Source organism: Stegostoma tigrinum, chromosome 21 (genome assembly GCF_030684315.1).
Source record: "Stegostoma tigrinum isolate sSteTig4 chromosome 21, sSteTig4.hap1, whole genome shotgun sequence".
In the NCBI taxonomy this organism is placed as follows: Eukaryota; Metazoa; Chordata; class Chondrichthyes; order Orectolobiformes; family Stegostomatidae; genus Stegostoma; species Stegostoma tigrinum.
Window position 1 is genome coordinate 28,432,630 of NC_081374.1, and position 16,773 is coordinate 28,449,402.

At 43.2% G+C, this 16,773-nt stretch overlaps 1 protein-coding gene and 1 long non-coding RNA gene across 2 annotated transcripts in view; one reads left to right on the plus strand and one right to left on the minus strand.

The window, feature by feature from the left end:
* Positions 1 to 225, plus strand: part of LOC132210840 (uncharacterized) — a 116,050-nt gene extending 115,825 nt beyond the window's left edge. Inside the window, exon 3 of the long non-coding RNA XR_009447010.1 lies at positions 119 to 225. This is a non-coding gene — a long non-coding RNA (uncharacterized LOC132210840). The remainder of the gene's footprint in view (positions 1 to 118) is intronic.
* The window catches only part of LOC125462792 (diphosphoinositol polyphosphate phosphohydrolase 1), a 155,517-nt gene that overhangs the window by 112,822 nt on the left and 25,922 nt on the right, over positions 1 to 16,773 (minus strand). The gene's annotated exons all lie outside the window — the stretch shown is intronic.

Here is a 16,773-nt window from a genome sequence, read left to right on the forward strand (position 1 = left end):
ATCAGAAGCCATATTAAAATTTGCTGTTCACATGTCCAACTAAAGCATTCCTTCTAATTGCAAAACTTTTGCATAGTAAAATTTTAAAAAATGAATAAATTATTTTTTTGATTTGCAGTTGACCATAAAGCCATCAGCACGAAGACTTCTACGATGTCTCAAACAGTTAAATACATTATGCTGAACAATATCAAACAAATATAAACCACGTTCCTGTTTGTGTCAAGTTTCCCAGTGTTCATTCAAGGTACAGAAGGTATAGTATTACAGTTAACTTGGGTAAGCAAACAAATAATCCAGCTGGATTCCTGCTCCTGGACACTAATCAAGGGTCTTCCAGTGGAAGCTATCATTCAAGAGTGCTGAAACCATGCACAAGTAGGCTTAGCAACAAATTAGAGAGGTGGTGATGAATTGCTGACTAGCTTCAAGTAAGCTAAGTGTTGAGGGAAACCAGTTTTGCCTGTTCATATGAAATCATATCCTGTCAGTGTCAGATTCGTTTTCGGAGACCCTCACGGACTTGATGTAATAACAAGACACTGGCCTGGCTACAAAACACAATCCTTTATTATTAATCAAGTACAAGTTGTGGAGGATTGCTGTACACAACCCAGCACAGAGTGCCGAGTTCCATATGCGATTCTCCCTGAACAGCGGACAGTCCCCGCTTTATATACTTCATGTATGAACTGGCTAATACAAAAAATATTTACTACATTCAGAACATAAACAGAACAGGACAAAATATTGATCGTTCAAGAAGTGACTGATAATGACAGAATGTGATTTCAAGCCGCCAAAGTGTCTGGCTTGAACAAAAGGTCAGTGACCTGGCCACTTCAGTATAAACAGGAGTTTCATACCTTTACAGAAGATTCACCCTCTTACAGAAGTTCCATCCCCTTACAGAATTACAGATGTCTCACACCTTTCCAAACGTTTCCCACCCAATCCTATTCAGGCAGGAAGTTTAAGACAGTTTCCACGTACCCCTGTGTAGGAAGATAAGGAGCATAAATATTAATGGAATATTATCCCATTAACATCTCATACCCTCCTTTTATCATTCCATGATAACCTATATCGTGGCTGGTAAGGGAGTCTGTCGGTAATAATCCTGCAACAGGAGTTGAGGCACACCACGAATACACAACAAAACAGTTATGACAATCACTAAGATAACTGACCCATGCAGTAGATATAAGCGCCAAGAGCCACTCAGAATCCATCCCAACCATCCTTCCCCAGGTCAGGGTCTCTCTCTCTACCAGTCCAACTGTCCTTGTATGGCTTGGATGGCCTACATAATATTACAGGATTCATCAGTAACATGGGTAACGCATTTGTCCTCTATACAATAGATATGCCTCCTTGTTGAGCCAGCTGATACTCAACGATATGCAGTGGACTATGTGCTCGCTGGGAACAAGGGACCATGAGCGGTCCAATGGTCCCAATAGCAAACAGCACCTGCAAAGTTGGAGTTGCAGTAGAAAAGGTCCCATTGAGAAGGAAAACAAATCCCTTCTTAGCATGGTAGCAGGTAATGGTCTCACATACAATCTTGTGACTATTCCAGGAGGATTAACCCTTAAATGGTTGGAAGTCTGGGGAATGAAACGGAAATATCCCATACCCCGTTTCTACATGGGTGCCATTACAATTCCCACAAGTTCATTGATTGCCTGAAGTCATATTTACTGGTTTTGATTCTAAACAGGGGCAGTTCAATAGTCCTCTTTTAATTGTGCAAGTTCTTTTTACACACTGATGGGGCCAGGAAGCGTCATGAGGATGGTTAGTGACATTCACTAAAGCATCTACACAAGTCCCAGTACCGTTAAAACAAAGTGGATATGAGTCCTATAAAACAAATTGTCCTCTAACCCACGCACAGTCAGAACAATACTCAGTCCAATGATTAGTTGCCAGCTAGTGAGGGGACCCGTCGTTTGCAGTCACTTAGTTGAATCCAACGATTCTGCTTCTTCATTTTAAGGGCTGTTGGAGTCTGGAGAAGCACTTGAAATGGTCCTTTCCACTTTGGTCCAAACTTGGGACAATCCCAGTCCCGAATGTGCACGAAATCTCCTATCGGTGGCCACGAACAGCAATCCTGATTCTTAAGGTCCTGGTCTGATATCCGAAGGTGGTCCCAAAACGCACTTGACCTGTGAATGGAGAAACTTTAGAGACGACGTTAGCTGCTGGAAGTACCTTTGCATTTCTTCACCCATAGCATTCAAGTCTACTTGGGTGGGTGGGCTGGTATTGGCATCCCAGCGTGTCCTACTGGGTTGGCCATAGATTATCTCTGCTGCCGAGAGTCCAGTGGTGGAGTGGGGTGTTATTCTCATGTGGTACAGAGTTAGGGACAAAACCTTTAACCAGTTAAGGCCGGTTTCGGATTTTAGTTTAATCAATTTACCTTTGAGAGTTCCATTAGCTCTTTCCACTATTCCTGCCGCCTGGGGGTGGTAGGCATAGTGGAATTGCTGTTGGATGTGTAACGCGTCGCACAATTCCTTATTAATCTTTCCAACAAAGTGGGGGCCATTATCCAAACTAATTTGTTGAGGCACTTCAAACCTTGGTATTACCACAGTTAATAACCATTTTACTACTGTTGAGGCTTTGTTATTTGGTCGATGGGAAAGCCTCGATCCACCTACTAAATACAACAATCACAAGACAATACTTATAACAATGTACACATGGTAATTCAATAAAATCTAGCTGAATACGTTCAAACAGTCCAGGTGGCAAGGGTGTTCTTCCTGGTGAGTATCTCACCCCCTGAGACTTGGCTGCCTCAGCCAGTCGGGGGTGCCAACAGGTAAGGAACATGAAACTACTCATTCCCTCCTTGCCAAGGTGGGCATCAGAATGAAGGCAACCAAAAGCAAAGGTAACAAAGCATCAGGTATACACACTTGGCCGACTGAAGTAACCCAAAGGCCTGACAATGCAGAATGTGAACATCCATGCGCCTTCCAAATGTCCTCTTCAGAGGCAGGGGCATTCCCCATGCCAGCATTGAACAGTGACAATATCTGGCTTGCCCGTCATGTTCGAAGAAGGCCAGCGATTTATCACCTGCTTGTTCACAGAGGGGACAATAAAAATTTGATCCACAGCAGCCTGATCAGCCCGAGCATAGCCCTAAGTAACTACACAGAGTCATAAGAGACATGGGCAGCCAATTGTCTAGGGAAGAGGATTGCCTGAAGGTTTTTGACATACAAGGAATTCTGGATGGGCGCATCGGAGGATGTTAAAAACCCATGCTGAGACCTCAGCTGTCCAAAGTCATGGGAGATGCCAAAGGCATACCAAGAGTCAGTGTTGGCTTCCCTGTGGCTAGAATGCAGGCACAGGTGAGGGCAAAAAGTCCTGCCTTCTTCCGTGGGGTCTCCCTTGAGTTTGATTCTGAGGACAATCTCTCCTCCAGTGATCCTGGCTGCCAAAGTTAAAACATCCCTGGGCAGATCGGGGGAGTGGGTGCATATGGTGCTTTATATGGAGGAGCAGTAGGCCCCTGTGGATGGGTCGCATAACCGTTACCATAACCGTTAGCCTGGCTCGGAGCATAGTGCTGGGGTTCCATTTGATATGCTCTCGCTAATTCAAAGTCTGACACTAGAGGTGCTGGGTTTTTGGGCCTGGGTTGGCATGGGGGACACTGCACCATGTCATATTTGCCTCTGGTCGGTTTGGGTTCCTTAACAGTGTTCCAGTAATAAGTCAAGGCTCTTCTCATCTGGGAACAAGTATTATCTGGCTAATCCATGTTATTAGTGCGAATAGCTGTTGCCACAGCCTCAGGTAAACACTGCAGCAAAAGAGCATTAAGCTGTGGTGAGGGATTCCCTGCAATGTAGGCAGTATCACCAGCATAAGTGGAGCAGAAATGGTCCCAGAAATCAGGGCCGTCCTCCCTGGGTTTGGGTTTGCACTCGCACTTTGGTAACGCCTACTGGCTACTGTAAGGTTCCCTTCTGTGCATCTTTAATGGTTTGTAGCCAAAGACCTTCAGCCACGAGACCTGTAAAAGCATCCCAATCCTGGAGAGCTGGGTTTCCTGGGTGGCTTTTCCACCTAGTACATTCACTAGGGGTAACAGCCATACCTGACAGGTTAGAGAGATCTTGGGGGTAAGGGAGTGGCTTGGTACATTTGAACAGTGGACAGGATGTAATCTATGAAGTTGTCAGGATTAGTCTTTCGATCAGGGCCCTCGACTTAAGTAAACATATCACCTGCAGCTTCCAAGGGGCGTAAGACCTGCATGGTATTTTGAGACCCCTGTGGTGGGTTTGGGTGAGGGACCATGTGAATAGGAAGTTGCCAATTTCTTTTACAGGGGGCCTTCTTTAGGGGACGGGTTTCCGACGGTAACTCCCAAACCCTGTCCTCAGATTCACTATCCTCCGCTTGTGAATTGGGACAATCATACTCCTCACTACTTGCAAAATTGGTAGGGAACACCAAACAGGCGCTAGAAGGTCGAGAAAACTGTATGCAAGGCTTATGTTTTTTCAGGCTTCCCTTGAGAGTTTGAAAAGAATCCTGCCCTCCCTCCTTTTGTCCACTAGCAGTCTGTTCCGTACCTATTTCCTGTTTAGTTCTAGACCTAGTACGACATGAGATAGGGTCTGTGAATGGCCCAAGTTGAATGCATGGCAGAAGGAGAAGCCGTGGGTTCAGCAAAAGAGTCGTGTGGGCCGGTTACTGTAAGTACCAGAGATTCTATGGCAGGGGGTTTGATTTGGGCTCGGGCAGTATACTGTAGCAGCGGCAGTAAGGACCCAGGTGATTGCTGGGGCTTATGGTAATGTTGGGATGTCTGTGGGTGTAGGACGGTGTAGAGTTGTGGAGGGGGTAGTGGTCCCAACGGGACAGAGGAGCGCCTTCCCTCGTCCTCCTTGTTTTGCTCATCTGTGTCATTGCTTTGAAACAACATCGGCAAGCCAGATATGTCAGGAGGTACCTCCGATTTTTTTTTATTTTCTGTCAACTCAGCCTGCTCTGCTAATCCCTGTTCTCGGTTTAGTTTTTCCCTTTCCAGCCTTTCTTGTTTAACTCTTTCCTGTTCATTTATTTCATGATCCTGACACTGCAGCTTTAAAATGCCCCAAGTTTTTGGTTTCCCCTCATTATCACATGCACTAATTACTCTCCTACGTGCACTAGCCACTCAACTAGCCAGTTTTGATTTCTCAGTCAGCTCCTCAGCTCTTTTTCTCCAGGATGTTATTAACCCTTTCCATTTGCTTCCTGCATTACGTACCCATAGTGCCTCCTCAGCTTTAATACATAGATATTCATCCCATGTTCTCAACGATGGCCAATTCTCGTTTCCCAATTTTTTGTTTAGGCATACTGACAGATTCTGAACCATACTTCATTTTCGGGGTAATCCCGGCATAACTGAAACAAAGGGGTGCAAAGACTCGGCTTAGCTAACGTCTCTTTTACTTGCTCCTTATTTCTTTATGCTATTACCGAGTCCTTGGTCTCTACACCCACTTCAGGGTCCTGACCTTCGTGTGGGGGATTTCCCCTCTTAACAGTCTGTCTAAGGCAGGGTGTTTGAGACAGACGCTGTAGTTCTCTGAATTCCCCACACTTATCTGGGGACTCAAACCCTGGTAGTGGAAAACTCTATCCTCCGAATTCCTAATACTTAATGTTGGGAGGACTTCAACCTCTGAATTCCCAACGCTTACCTAGGGACTTGAGCCCCGGCCACCAGGGGACTCTAACCTCCCGGACTTAGGATCTACCAGTGTAAAGATCATGAGTCGTTTCAGGGTTCCGTCAGTACAGAGCCACGTAGGGACGAGGGGTCGCATGGGTGGTAAGTTAGAGAGAGAGACCAAGGTGAATCATACCCTGTGGGCCCGTTGTCTCACGTCATCAACACCCAAACAATCACTTATTCAGTCCTCCATGTGCGACTCTGTAAATGTTGGAACTCTGCTCACTGTGCCAAACGTCAGATTCGTTTTCGGAGACCCTCACGGACTTGATGTAATAACAAGACACTGGCCTGGCTACAAAAACACAATCCTTTATTATTAAGGAAGTACAAGTTGTGGAGGATTGCTATACACAACCCGGCACAGAGTGCTGAGTTCCATGTGCGATTCTCCTTGAACAGCGGACAGTCCCCGCTTTATATACTTCATGTATGAACTGGCTAATACAAAAAAAAACATTTACTACATTCGGAACATGGAGAACAGGATACAGTATTGATCGTTCACGAAGTGACTGATAATGACAGGATGTGTTTTCAAGTTGCCTAAGTGACAGAATGCGATTTCAAGCCAAAGTGTCTGGCCTGAACAAAAAGGTCAGTGACCTGGCCACTTCAGTATAAACAGGAGTTTCATACCTTTACAGAAGTTTCGTCCCTTTACAGAAGTTCCACCCCCTTACAGAATTACAGATGTCTCACACCTTTCCAAACGTTTCCCACCCAATCCTATTCAGGCAGGAAGTTTAAGACAGTTTCCACGTACCCCTGTGTAGGAAGATAAGGAGCATAAATATTAATGGAATGTTATCCCATTAACATCTCATCAGGAATCAGCTTCAGCTTAGGAGGGGTTAAACTTACTGCCTAAAGTGGAAGATGAAATGAGATAATTTATATTCATTGGCACAATTATGCTAAACATCAGCTATGTTTCTAATACAAGTGTTGTTATAAACTACTGAACTGCTATTTGGCATGTTCTGGCACATAACATCATACAAAGTATTTTTCTAATGCAGTCTCACAAGGAAGTATTGCCATAGTTATAACTGTTTTGCTTCCGTTGAAACATAACTGCAATTATATGGATTACACAACTTTAATTAGGCATAAAACATACTGATGAAAAAATGCAAACCTTACCTACAGGCTATCAAAAATACACATTTCTAACAGTAGTCGATACTGTGTGTTGCTGGACGAACACAGCACGTCAGGCACCAGAGGAGCAGGAAAGTTGACATTTCGGATTGGACCCCTTCACGACTGAAGAAGAGTCCTGACCTGAAATGCTGATTTTCTTGCTCTTCTGATGGTGCCTGACCTAATGCGTTCCTCCAGAAACACGGTATCGAATCTGACTTCCAGCATCTGCAGTTCTTGCCATCTCCACATTTCCAACAGTACTTAAATGATTTATAATCTTCAGACCGGTTCCAGTAACACTGACCTGTGCTTTACTTCCAAACCTCTCCATTTTCCTTTCTTTCACAGTTCCACTTTCTAAATATCTTTTTCACTATGTTCACAATTTTTTAAAAAAAGGAAGTTTCCACAATCAAAGTCATTTCTGCAGAAAAGTATTCAACAAACTAAACATTTTCAGTTTTGTTTTCTCTTCCTCTCAACTGTGATTAACTAACTTCAGGGTGCAAATGCTAAATAACTGGCTTTTTGAAAGAAAATCAAAACAATCAATTTAAAGTTACTTACTGAAAAACAAAATACTTCAGCTACATTGTTCTTACTTTGGATGAAACCTTCAGATTGGATTAACTTGCTTTTTACTTACTGCAGCAAGTAGGATGCTTGCTACAGCTCTTGCATAGCTAACTGAAACTCCATCATAAAACTAATAAAATTACTTCTTCAGCCCACTGGGTAGCCCAAACAAACAGATTTAATGAACTTGATAGATTCAAAATGAATCTGTCTACTGTGCTGCACTGGTCTGGGTCTCTCAAAGAGAGAGAGAAATATGTTAACTGGCACCATGAGGATTAGCATTACCCTTCCCAAAGAGTAGATCTCAAGTGGCCAGTCGCAGCTGAAATGTAAACCCATCAGGTTTATGAAACCCAGCCGCCAGGAATACCAGATTTTTTTAAAAAAAGGAACAGGTCTGTCTGTCTTTCACATGGCTGCGTTTAGCAAGTCCAGCAAATTTATTTTGGGCTTGCCACTGGCTATATGAGATGCACACTTTGGGAGCCAGCATTTCTAAAATTCCATGGACAATAACATTAAAAATCTCAGTTCATTCATAAAATAGATACTGCTGAGAAAATGTGATCACTGCTTTATGCATTACACTATTGTTGACCGCTCTTGATACCAGCTTGCACATTCAATGGTTGTTTTGGGGGTCAAAAGTACCCATTATGCCTATATACAGGCAACACACAAGTTGTTTGATAGCAAATTATGAAGCATTTACCTTTTGCACAAAACAAAATATAAAAGGTGCACAGAATTTCAAATATATTCAGGTAAATAGCAAAAAATAGTTCATTGACTAATTTCCAAAGACAAAACTTGCATGATTTTCCATGAGACCTCTTAGTTCAACAAAATGCTAACAAATAACTTCAACCATACATACAAAAGCTAGATACCTTCATGATTAAATTATATATTTCCACCAATCCCAACCTGATGGATCATTACTATTGCAACACACTTTTCTGCCATTTTGTTCCAGCTATCTTTCACCACCACTCCAACCTGTGCAACACAACAAATAAATCATATGCCAATGGCCTCCTCTTTTTGTCAAGACTCCAAGGACACCTTTGATGAGACAGCAAGTTTTTGCCATTAATCAATTTTATTACACCTGCTGCTCACAACGCAGCATCTTTGGAGGGCGTGAGGGCGAAATGATGATCCAGCATCCATTTTGCAGAATGCCTCAATTTCATCTGCATATACAACTGAGGTTTCTGTGATCCATCATGTTAACTGTCTTGCCCATGGAGCTTTTTGCAGTTTCTCATAATATTCCAATGAACTTCTATTTTGCAAGTACACTGCAGTCTCTTATAAACAGAACTTCAAGCCAATTCTTTATATCCCGAGATTCCTTGTGATAGAGGTTGAGGTAGGTATTGGTATCCAGGGACTTGAGGTGCTCATGTGGACAAGTTATTTTAAAATTAGAACACACCACTGAAGGGGAAGAGAGGGAAGCATTTTTGTTGCTCACGCTTTTTATTGCCTTTTGAGGCCAGTGGACCTGTTCTGACGCACTTTGATGACATACGTCAGATACAGAAACTGCGCAGAATTCTAATCCATTTTTATTTCAAATCTGATGTGCATTCTGGCTTTCAACTTATTCAATTTATCAACTTTACATAAGTGAAAATTTATACACATTTTTATCTGTAATTTCCTAACTGGTTCTTCCATCATCTAGTCTTTCAACTGCCATTTATTTCATCTTGTTTTATTTTTGCCTTTGTTTTTGCCCTTTTAAAACAGCTTATCTTCAATTTTTCCGTTCTGAAAGGTCAGCCCCAGATGTGCTCATTTTCTCCATTGACCAGGCTGCTATATTTGTGGCACTTTTTGTTAATGACCAAACAAATGATAATACTGCTCAGGAACAGCTCTTCATCTCCGTTGGACACCATGGACAAAGACCTGCATTAAAAAGTGTTCAGCTTTGAAAATTCTAGTACAATATTCTATTTAATGTGCTGTCCATTCTATCAGAATGAACAAAAAATGCATGCACCTCTAGCAAGTTCACCAATTAATGAGCTGACAACATTCTGGCAAAGCTATTTAAATTTTTTTTGTAAAATTCAGGCGTTTAATCCTAGAAATTTCAGTCAACAGAGTAAAATCAAAAACAAAACTGGATGCATTTTTAATAGACAATTTCAAGAAAGCCCATTTTACAATTATTAGGGCAACTTAATAAATTCCACACACATCAGAAGAATTAGCCTAGAATGCAAAGTGGATTTGATTATCTCATCTTAAAATGCCAAGACAGGTATTCTCTGGATTGCAAAATGGTTCTGTCCTTGAGTCTGTCCCTAAATCAATTTGTTGGAACCCATTATAGAGGGATATGAAAATGTCTAGTCAGATGGGCTGTCGATGGTAAAATGGACTTCAATCCATTTAATGCACTTGGGGAGATCAAACAAGCCAAGGGAATACATGATGAATGGCAGGCCCATGGGGAGCACTGAGGTTCAGTGGAATTATTGTGTGCATGCTCAGCAGTCCCTTAAAGAAGCATGATGGAATTAATGGCGGACAAAGTGGTTCAAGATAGATAGATAGATAGACAAAGTGGCTAAAAAGGCATATTGGATACTTGCCTTTATTAGCCGAGGCACAGTGTCTGAGAAGGGAGTTTACATCAGAACTGTATAAAACGTTACTTAGGTCACAGTGAGAGTGTTGCGCACAGTTCTGGAACCCACATTATGGGAGGGATGTGATTGCACTGGAGACGGTGTAGAGATTAACCAGGATGTTGCCAGGGTTGGCAAGTTTTTACTATGAGAATTGGATAGACAGGGGTTATTTTCTCAGAGTAAACGGGGACCCAATCATACATGTATAAAATTATGAGGGGCGGGGAGGGTGCATGATAAGGTATGCAGGAATGCTTCTTTTTGACTGGCACGGGATTTGATGTGCCAGAAGGTCCTTTTTCTGTAATGAAGACCTCAATAGATCTAAATGGAAAACACCATGATTGACAGAGAACCAGAAGCAATGTAAGCATTTTTAAGCTTTTTTTTAGAAACAGTGTATTTAGGATCTGCAACACAGTATGTAAAGGAAAATCCGGGTGATGCTTTTAAACAGAATTAGATAATTATCTGAAGAGAAAACCTTTGCACAGTTACATGGAAAACTTGGAAGAAGGGAATTAATTCCATTGCTCTTAAATGAAAGTAAGCACAAACATATTGAATCAAATGGATTCCTCCTTTCCTGTAACAATGCTATAACTCAAATACATTTCAAACTGAAAAGTTTTAACATTGAGAGTTTTTAAATATGGAAGCATTAATTCCGAAGATACAGATGTGTTCGTGTTATTGCCGAGCACTGCAGAAGTCATTTGCGCCTATCTTCATTTGACAAGTTCATCAAATTTCTCAAAATAAACATGGGTATCCACGGAATCTGGTCAGTGCAACTTACTGCTTTGTGATATTTCATCTAATAAGTTTGTACTAACCTTGAGATTAACAATTTAAATCAAACTTAAAGTTTATGATAAATATGCTAGACTTCAATGTTTAGATAAACTTTACTGAGATCAATGAATGCATTCTCCATTTCATTATTCAGTGAATTCATTCCTTGAAATCTCTTTTCTTCTTTTAATGAGCATCACAGAAATATTTTACATTAAGAGGATGTGGTTAATGCAATCAGTCAAATGTTTAAACAGAAACTAAGACTGACTGATGCTGTCAATACATCATTATATTTGAGTCATGCAACAGATGACTACAACATGAACGAGTTAAGCATTACACAAGTACTGTGTTGCCAAATTGTGCCCAACAAGGAACAGGCCAAAACAAAAATGTATCTCTATCTGCCTAATATCTTATTCAAAACTCTTCACCTAGTTCAACACGTTGGTTATGCAAGCTCAGCCTGTTACAGAGCAAATCCACTAAGGATACATTGGACTATATCATGAAAGTTGGAAACAATTTGACAATAAAACAGACATTGTTGGAATTCTGATTTAAAGTCAATTCCAACAGTGTCACTTAAGAGCAGTCTTTGAAAGTACAGGAGCGCTATTCCAACTGAGGAAACAAATTCTAAAGTTCAAAGCTGTAGTGAAAATTTCATTTTTAACTGTTGCAAAATTCGAGATTACTCAATTCTCACGTGACCTGGGAAAGATTAAAAATCTAATTGGTTAATGATCTCAGTCATGTTCCAGGCAAAGAGAAATACCTATGTATGAACACTCTGAAACGCTCCCCACTAACATAAGCTACATGAAGAGTATTCAGTGTGGAATGGCACCAAGAACCAGTGTCCTGTGGATCTGCCTGTCTTAACGGAATGGGAAATGAAATAAAATGCATTAGAGCTTGGGGGAGAAGCATGGAAATTCAAGTTTTATTCAGAAATTGACATGTTCATAATCAAGGGGGTAGACCTAGCTCTAAGCAGCCACCTGGGCATCGCAAATCCAAGTTACTTCCCTTTTACATGGTGCTGAGACACCTACTTCACTCATTAACTGTTAGTTATTTCATTTTAGAGCCAGAAACAAACATTGTATTTTAGCTTGGGAGTAAAAATTTTACTACTTGCGTTTACCTCTCTATCCAAACATTTTTGTTGCGAAGTATTAAAATAAATTCACAGTTAAGAGTCCTATTTATACCACTAATGTATTATGGCTGCATCATGAATCTCCAATAAATGTCAGAATTCTCAACTGAACTAAATCAATGCTACAATACCATTGTATCCCCCCAAGTTGCAAGGATTTATAGTTTTGAGTTTCTGTTTCTGTGAGCAATTAAAACAGTGGAATCAGCAAAATTAGGTTCAGAACACTTTCAGAGGTTTTACCAAGAAGGACATTGATGAAACCATATTCTAGAAACTACCTTCTTTGCACAGATTCAAGAACAACATACTAACATGCAAAATAATGCAATAATTAAGATTTAAGATCAAGTCACTGCTTCTACAAACCTGGGTGGATCTGCAACAGCAAACAAATTGTTTCCTTGCACACGCACAGAATGTGAGAACACAAAATGAACAATTTGATGGTCAAAGGCTATCAGTGTAACCCAAAATCAATTTTTTTGATGAGAAGCTATCCAAAAAATGACAAAGTAAACCTAACTATAATAAATGTTCCAAACGTGAAATGTCATTTAAAACTAACATCAAAAACTCTCTCAATAAGAAACATCAAAAAGGCCACTCGCATTTAATAATTTTTGAAAAAGGTTAGCCAGTACCCAATAAATAAGCACTTTGTATAGGTAATTTCATCAGTAGACTGAGAAAGCTACACAGAATTCTCTGGCAAGATACTATTTCCTTTTTTTTAAAGAAAGGGAGTAGATCAGTCATTGAGAAACTTCAATGGCTGCTTTAGCTCAGTGGTGTGTTTCATGCAATGCTGCATAAGCATAGTTTCCTGCCTCGAGTCCAGATGAGACTTAAAGTAATTGATAACTTTAATAGTGAAAAGTGATCCAACACCACTACAGTGGTGAGTGAGATCAGGTTTACACGAGTGAACATTATCAACAGATCTCACTGAATATGACAAATGGTAAAAAGAGAATATCTTTTGAAATCCGACAAACCTAAGTCCCTGTTCCGTGTGATCTGACATCACTGAAAAAAATTGTTATCCACATACCTCAACACCTATTAATGTGGCACAAACTCTTCACTCCTCATCTCTTCCCTTAACACCACCCCCTCCACCTTCCCAAAAGGTCTTTAACCCCATTGACTATTTACACACCTTCCTCAAAGTCTCTGTTATTCATAAGCAGAATTTGGTGCAATCTCCCTGAATTTGCACAACGTTTGTTCTGAATGCTGCGGAGGTTTAATGTACATCAAACATCCGAAGGTCCACGGTCCATATCCTAATTGTGGAGCATGGCACTCCTGTTTCTCAAGACTTGATATTCTGACAAGATATGATCCCGGTCATTGAAGCCTTGTTGTTAAGTGAAGTGTCTTCACTGCTCATCCTTGAACTACACTTGGGTTTCCTTTTCCAATACTGGCAGGTCGTGAGCCTTGGGTTTCTGGTTGAAGGTGCAAGTTGATCTGCCCTATAATTCTTTTGTTTCTAGTTTGTTCATGATTCTGCATTGTAATACTTGACACTGGCACCTGGGAAAGGGAGGGAAAATGAGGTTTTACTTTCAGCCTATTCAAAGCTATCATGGGATAAAGCCATTCTGTCACAATGCAGAGTAGTATTTCAGGCTAACAATGAACACTGATATTCTTTGTGGGCATGTTTTTATGGTACATATCCCTCTTCCGGCTTTGTTGTCGGTTTGAGGCTTTCTCAGTAAGCTTGCAATGTGGACAAATCCATGAGGTTATAAAGGATTGGAAACACTCGTTGGAAAATCTTTGGACCTCAAAAATGACTAGTCAGGGATTGAGCCACAATCCACCTCTAAGTATGGCTTTCATAATCTTGGGTGACTATCACCTTAATTCAAACAGATCTTTAATCAAAGCTTTCCCCATAACCTGGCTAGAAAGGAGGGTGGCCGAAGGGGTTATTTCTACTCATATCAATGAACAGCAGAGGTGATGATGCACCCTAGCCTAGTTGTTGTAAATATCTTGATATCCCAGATGGATTTTTTTGGAAGATGGTCAGGCACTGTACTTGTTAAACTACAATGTAGACTAAAAGGTCCCTGATTAATTCAGATCTGTTAACGTCGTTCAAAATACCTCTACAGGGCAGGGTTACTGAAAATGTACTGTGGTCATTCCTGGCAGAACATTAGATCTACACAGATCTTTCAAAACATAACTAAGCCTCACTATATTCCTGTCACGTCACTGTGAATGCCAAATGGTGAAGGGTTAAGGCTGAGAAGGCTTCAACCGGTTAAAAATATTTTTTATCGTGTCCAGACTGTTAATGGAGCATCAGCAGTAATGCAATATTCTCCACAATTATATCATATAGCATTAGCCACAAAATCTACAGACTTTACAATGCATCTTTGTGGGTATTTATGTTTAACAAGGTTATCAACACTTCCCTCGACCTCTTCATCTCTAACTGCCGTCACCACCCCCAGGCCTCCTACCCTCCCTCGACCTCTTCATCTCTAACTGCCGTCGAGACATTAACCGCCTCAACCTCTCCACCCCTCTCACCCACTCCAACCTCTCCCCTGCAGAACGGGCAGCCCTCCGCTCCAACCCCAACCTCACCATCAAACCCGCAGACAAGGGTGGCGCAGTGGTAGTATGGCGCACTGACCTCCACATCGCCAAGGCCAAACGCCAACTCTCTGACACTACCTCCTACCGCCCCCTCGATCATGACCCCACACCCGAGCACCAAACCATCATCTCCAACACCATTCATGACCTCATCACCTCAGGGCACCTACCACCCACAGCCTCCAACCTCATTGTTCCCCAACCCCGCACGGCCCGTTTCTATCTCCTTCCCAAAAACCACAAACCTGCCTGCCCTGGTCGACCCATCGTCTCAGCCTGTACCTGCCCCACCGAACTCATCTCCACCTACCTGGACTCCATTTTCTCCCCTTTGGTCCAGGATCTCCCTACCTACGTCCGTGACACCACCCACGCCCTCCACCTCCTCCAGGACTCCCAATTCCCCGGCCCCCAACACCTCATCTTCACCATGGACGTCCAGTCCCTATACACCTGCATTCCACATGCAGATGGCCTTACGGCCCTCCGCTTCTTCCTGTCCCGCAGGCCCGACCAGTCCCCCTCCACCGACACCCTCATCCACCTAGCCGAACTCGTCCTCGCCCTCAACTTCTCTTTTGACTCCTCCCACTTCCTACAGACAAAGGGGGTGGCCATGGGCACCCGCATGGGCCCCAGCTATGCCTGCCTCTTTGTAGGTTACGTGGAACAGTCCCTCTTCCGCACCTACACAGGCCCCAAACCCCACCTCTTCCTCCGGTACATTGATGACTGTATCAGCGCCGCCTCTTGCTCCCCAGAGGAGCTCGAACAGTTCATCCACTTCACCAACACCTTCCACCCCAACCTTCAGTTCACCTGGACCATCTCCAGCACATCCCTCACCTTCCTGGACACCTCAGTCTCCATCTCAGGCAACCAGCTTGTAACTGATGTCCATTTCAAGCCCACCGACTCCCACAGCTACCTAGAATACACCTCCTCCCACCCAACCTCCTGCAAAAATTCCATCCCCTATTCCCAATTCCTCCGCCTCCGCCGCATCTGCTCCCACGATAAGACATTCAACTCCCGCACATCCCAGATGTCCAAGTTCTTCAAGGACCGCAACTTCCCCCCCTGCAGTGGTCGAGAATGCCCTTGACCGCATCTCCCGCATTTCCCGCAACACATCCCTCACACCCCGTCCCCGCCACAACCGCCCTAAGAGGATCCCCCTCGTTCTCACACACCACCCCACCAACCTCCGGATACAACGCAACATCCTCTGACACTTCCGCCATCTACAATCCGACCCCACCACCCAAGACATTTTTCCATCCCCACCCCTGTCTGCTTTCCGGAGAGACCACTCTCTCCGTGACTCCCTTGTTCGCTCCACACTGCCCTCCAACCCCACCACACCCGGCACCTTCCCCTGCAAACGCAGGAAATGCTACACTTGCCCCCACACCTCCTCCCTCACCCCTATCCCAGGCCCCAAGATGACATTCCACATTAAGCAGAGGTTCACCTGCACATCTGCCAATGTGGTATACTGCATCCACTGTACCCGGTGTGGCTTCCTCTACATTGGGGAAACCAAGCGGAGGCTTGGGGACCGCTTTGCAGAACACCTCCGCTCAGTTCGCAACAAACAACTGCACCTCCCAGTCGCAAACCATTTCCACTCCCCCTCCCATTCTTTAGATGGCATGTCCATCATGGGCCTCCTGCAGTGCCACAATGATGCCAACCGTAGGTTGCAGGAACAGCAACTCATATTCCGCCTGGGAACCCTGCAGTCTAATGGTATCAATGTGGACTTCACCAGTTTCAAAATCTCCCCTTCCCCACCGCATCCCCAAACCATCCCAGTTCGTCTCCTACCCCCACAGCACCACACAACCAGCCCAGCTCTTCCCCTCCACCCACTGCATCCCAAAACCAGTCCAACCTGTCTCTGCCTCCCTAACCTGTTCTTCCTCTCACCCATCCCTTCCTCCCACCCCAAGCCGCACCCCCATCTACCTAACCTCATCCCACCTCCTTGACCTGTCCGTCTTCCCTGGCCTGACCTATCCCCTCCCTACCTCCCC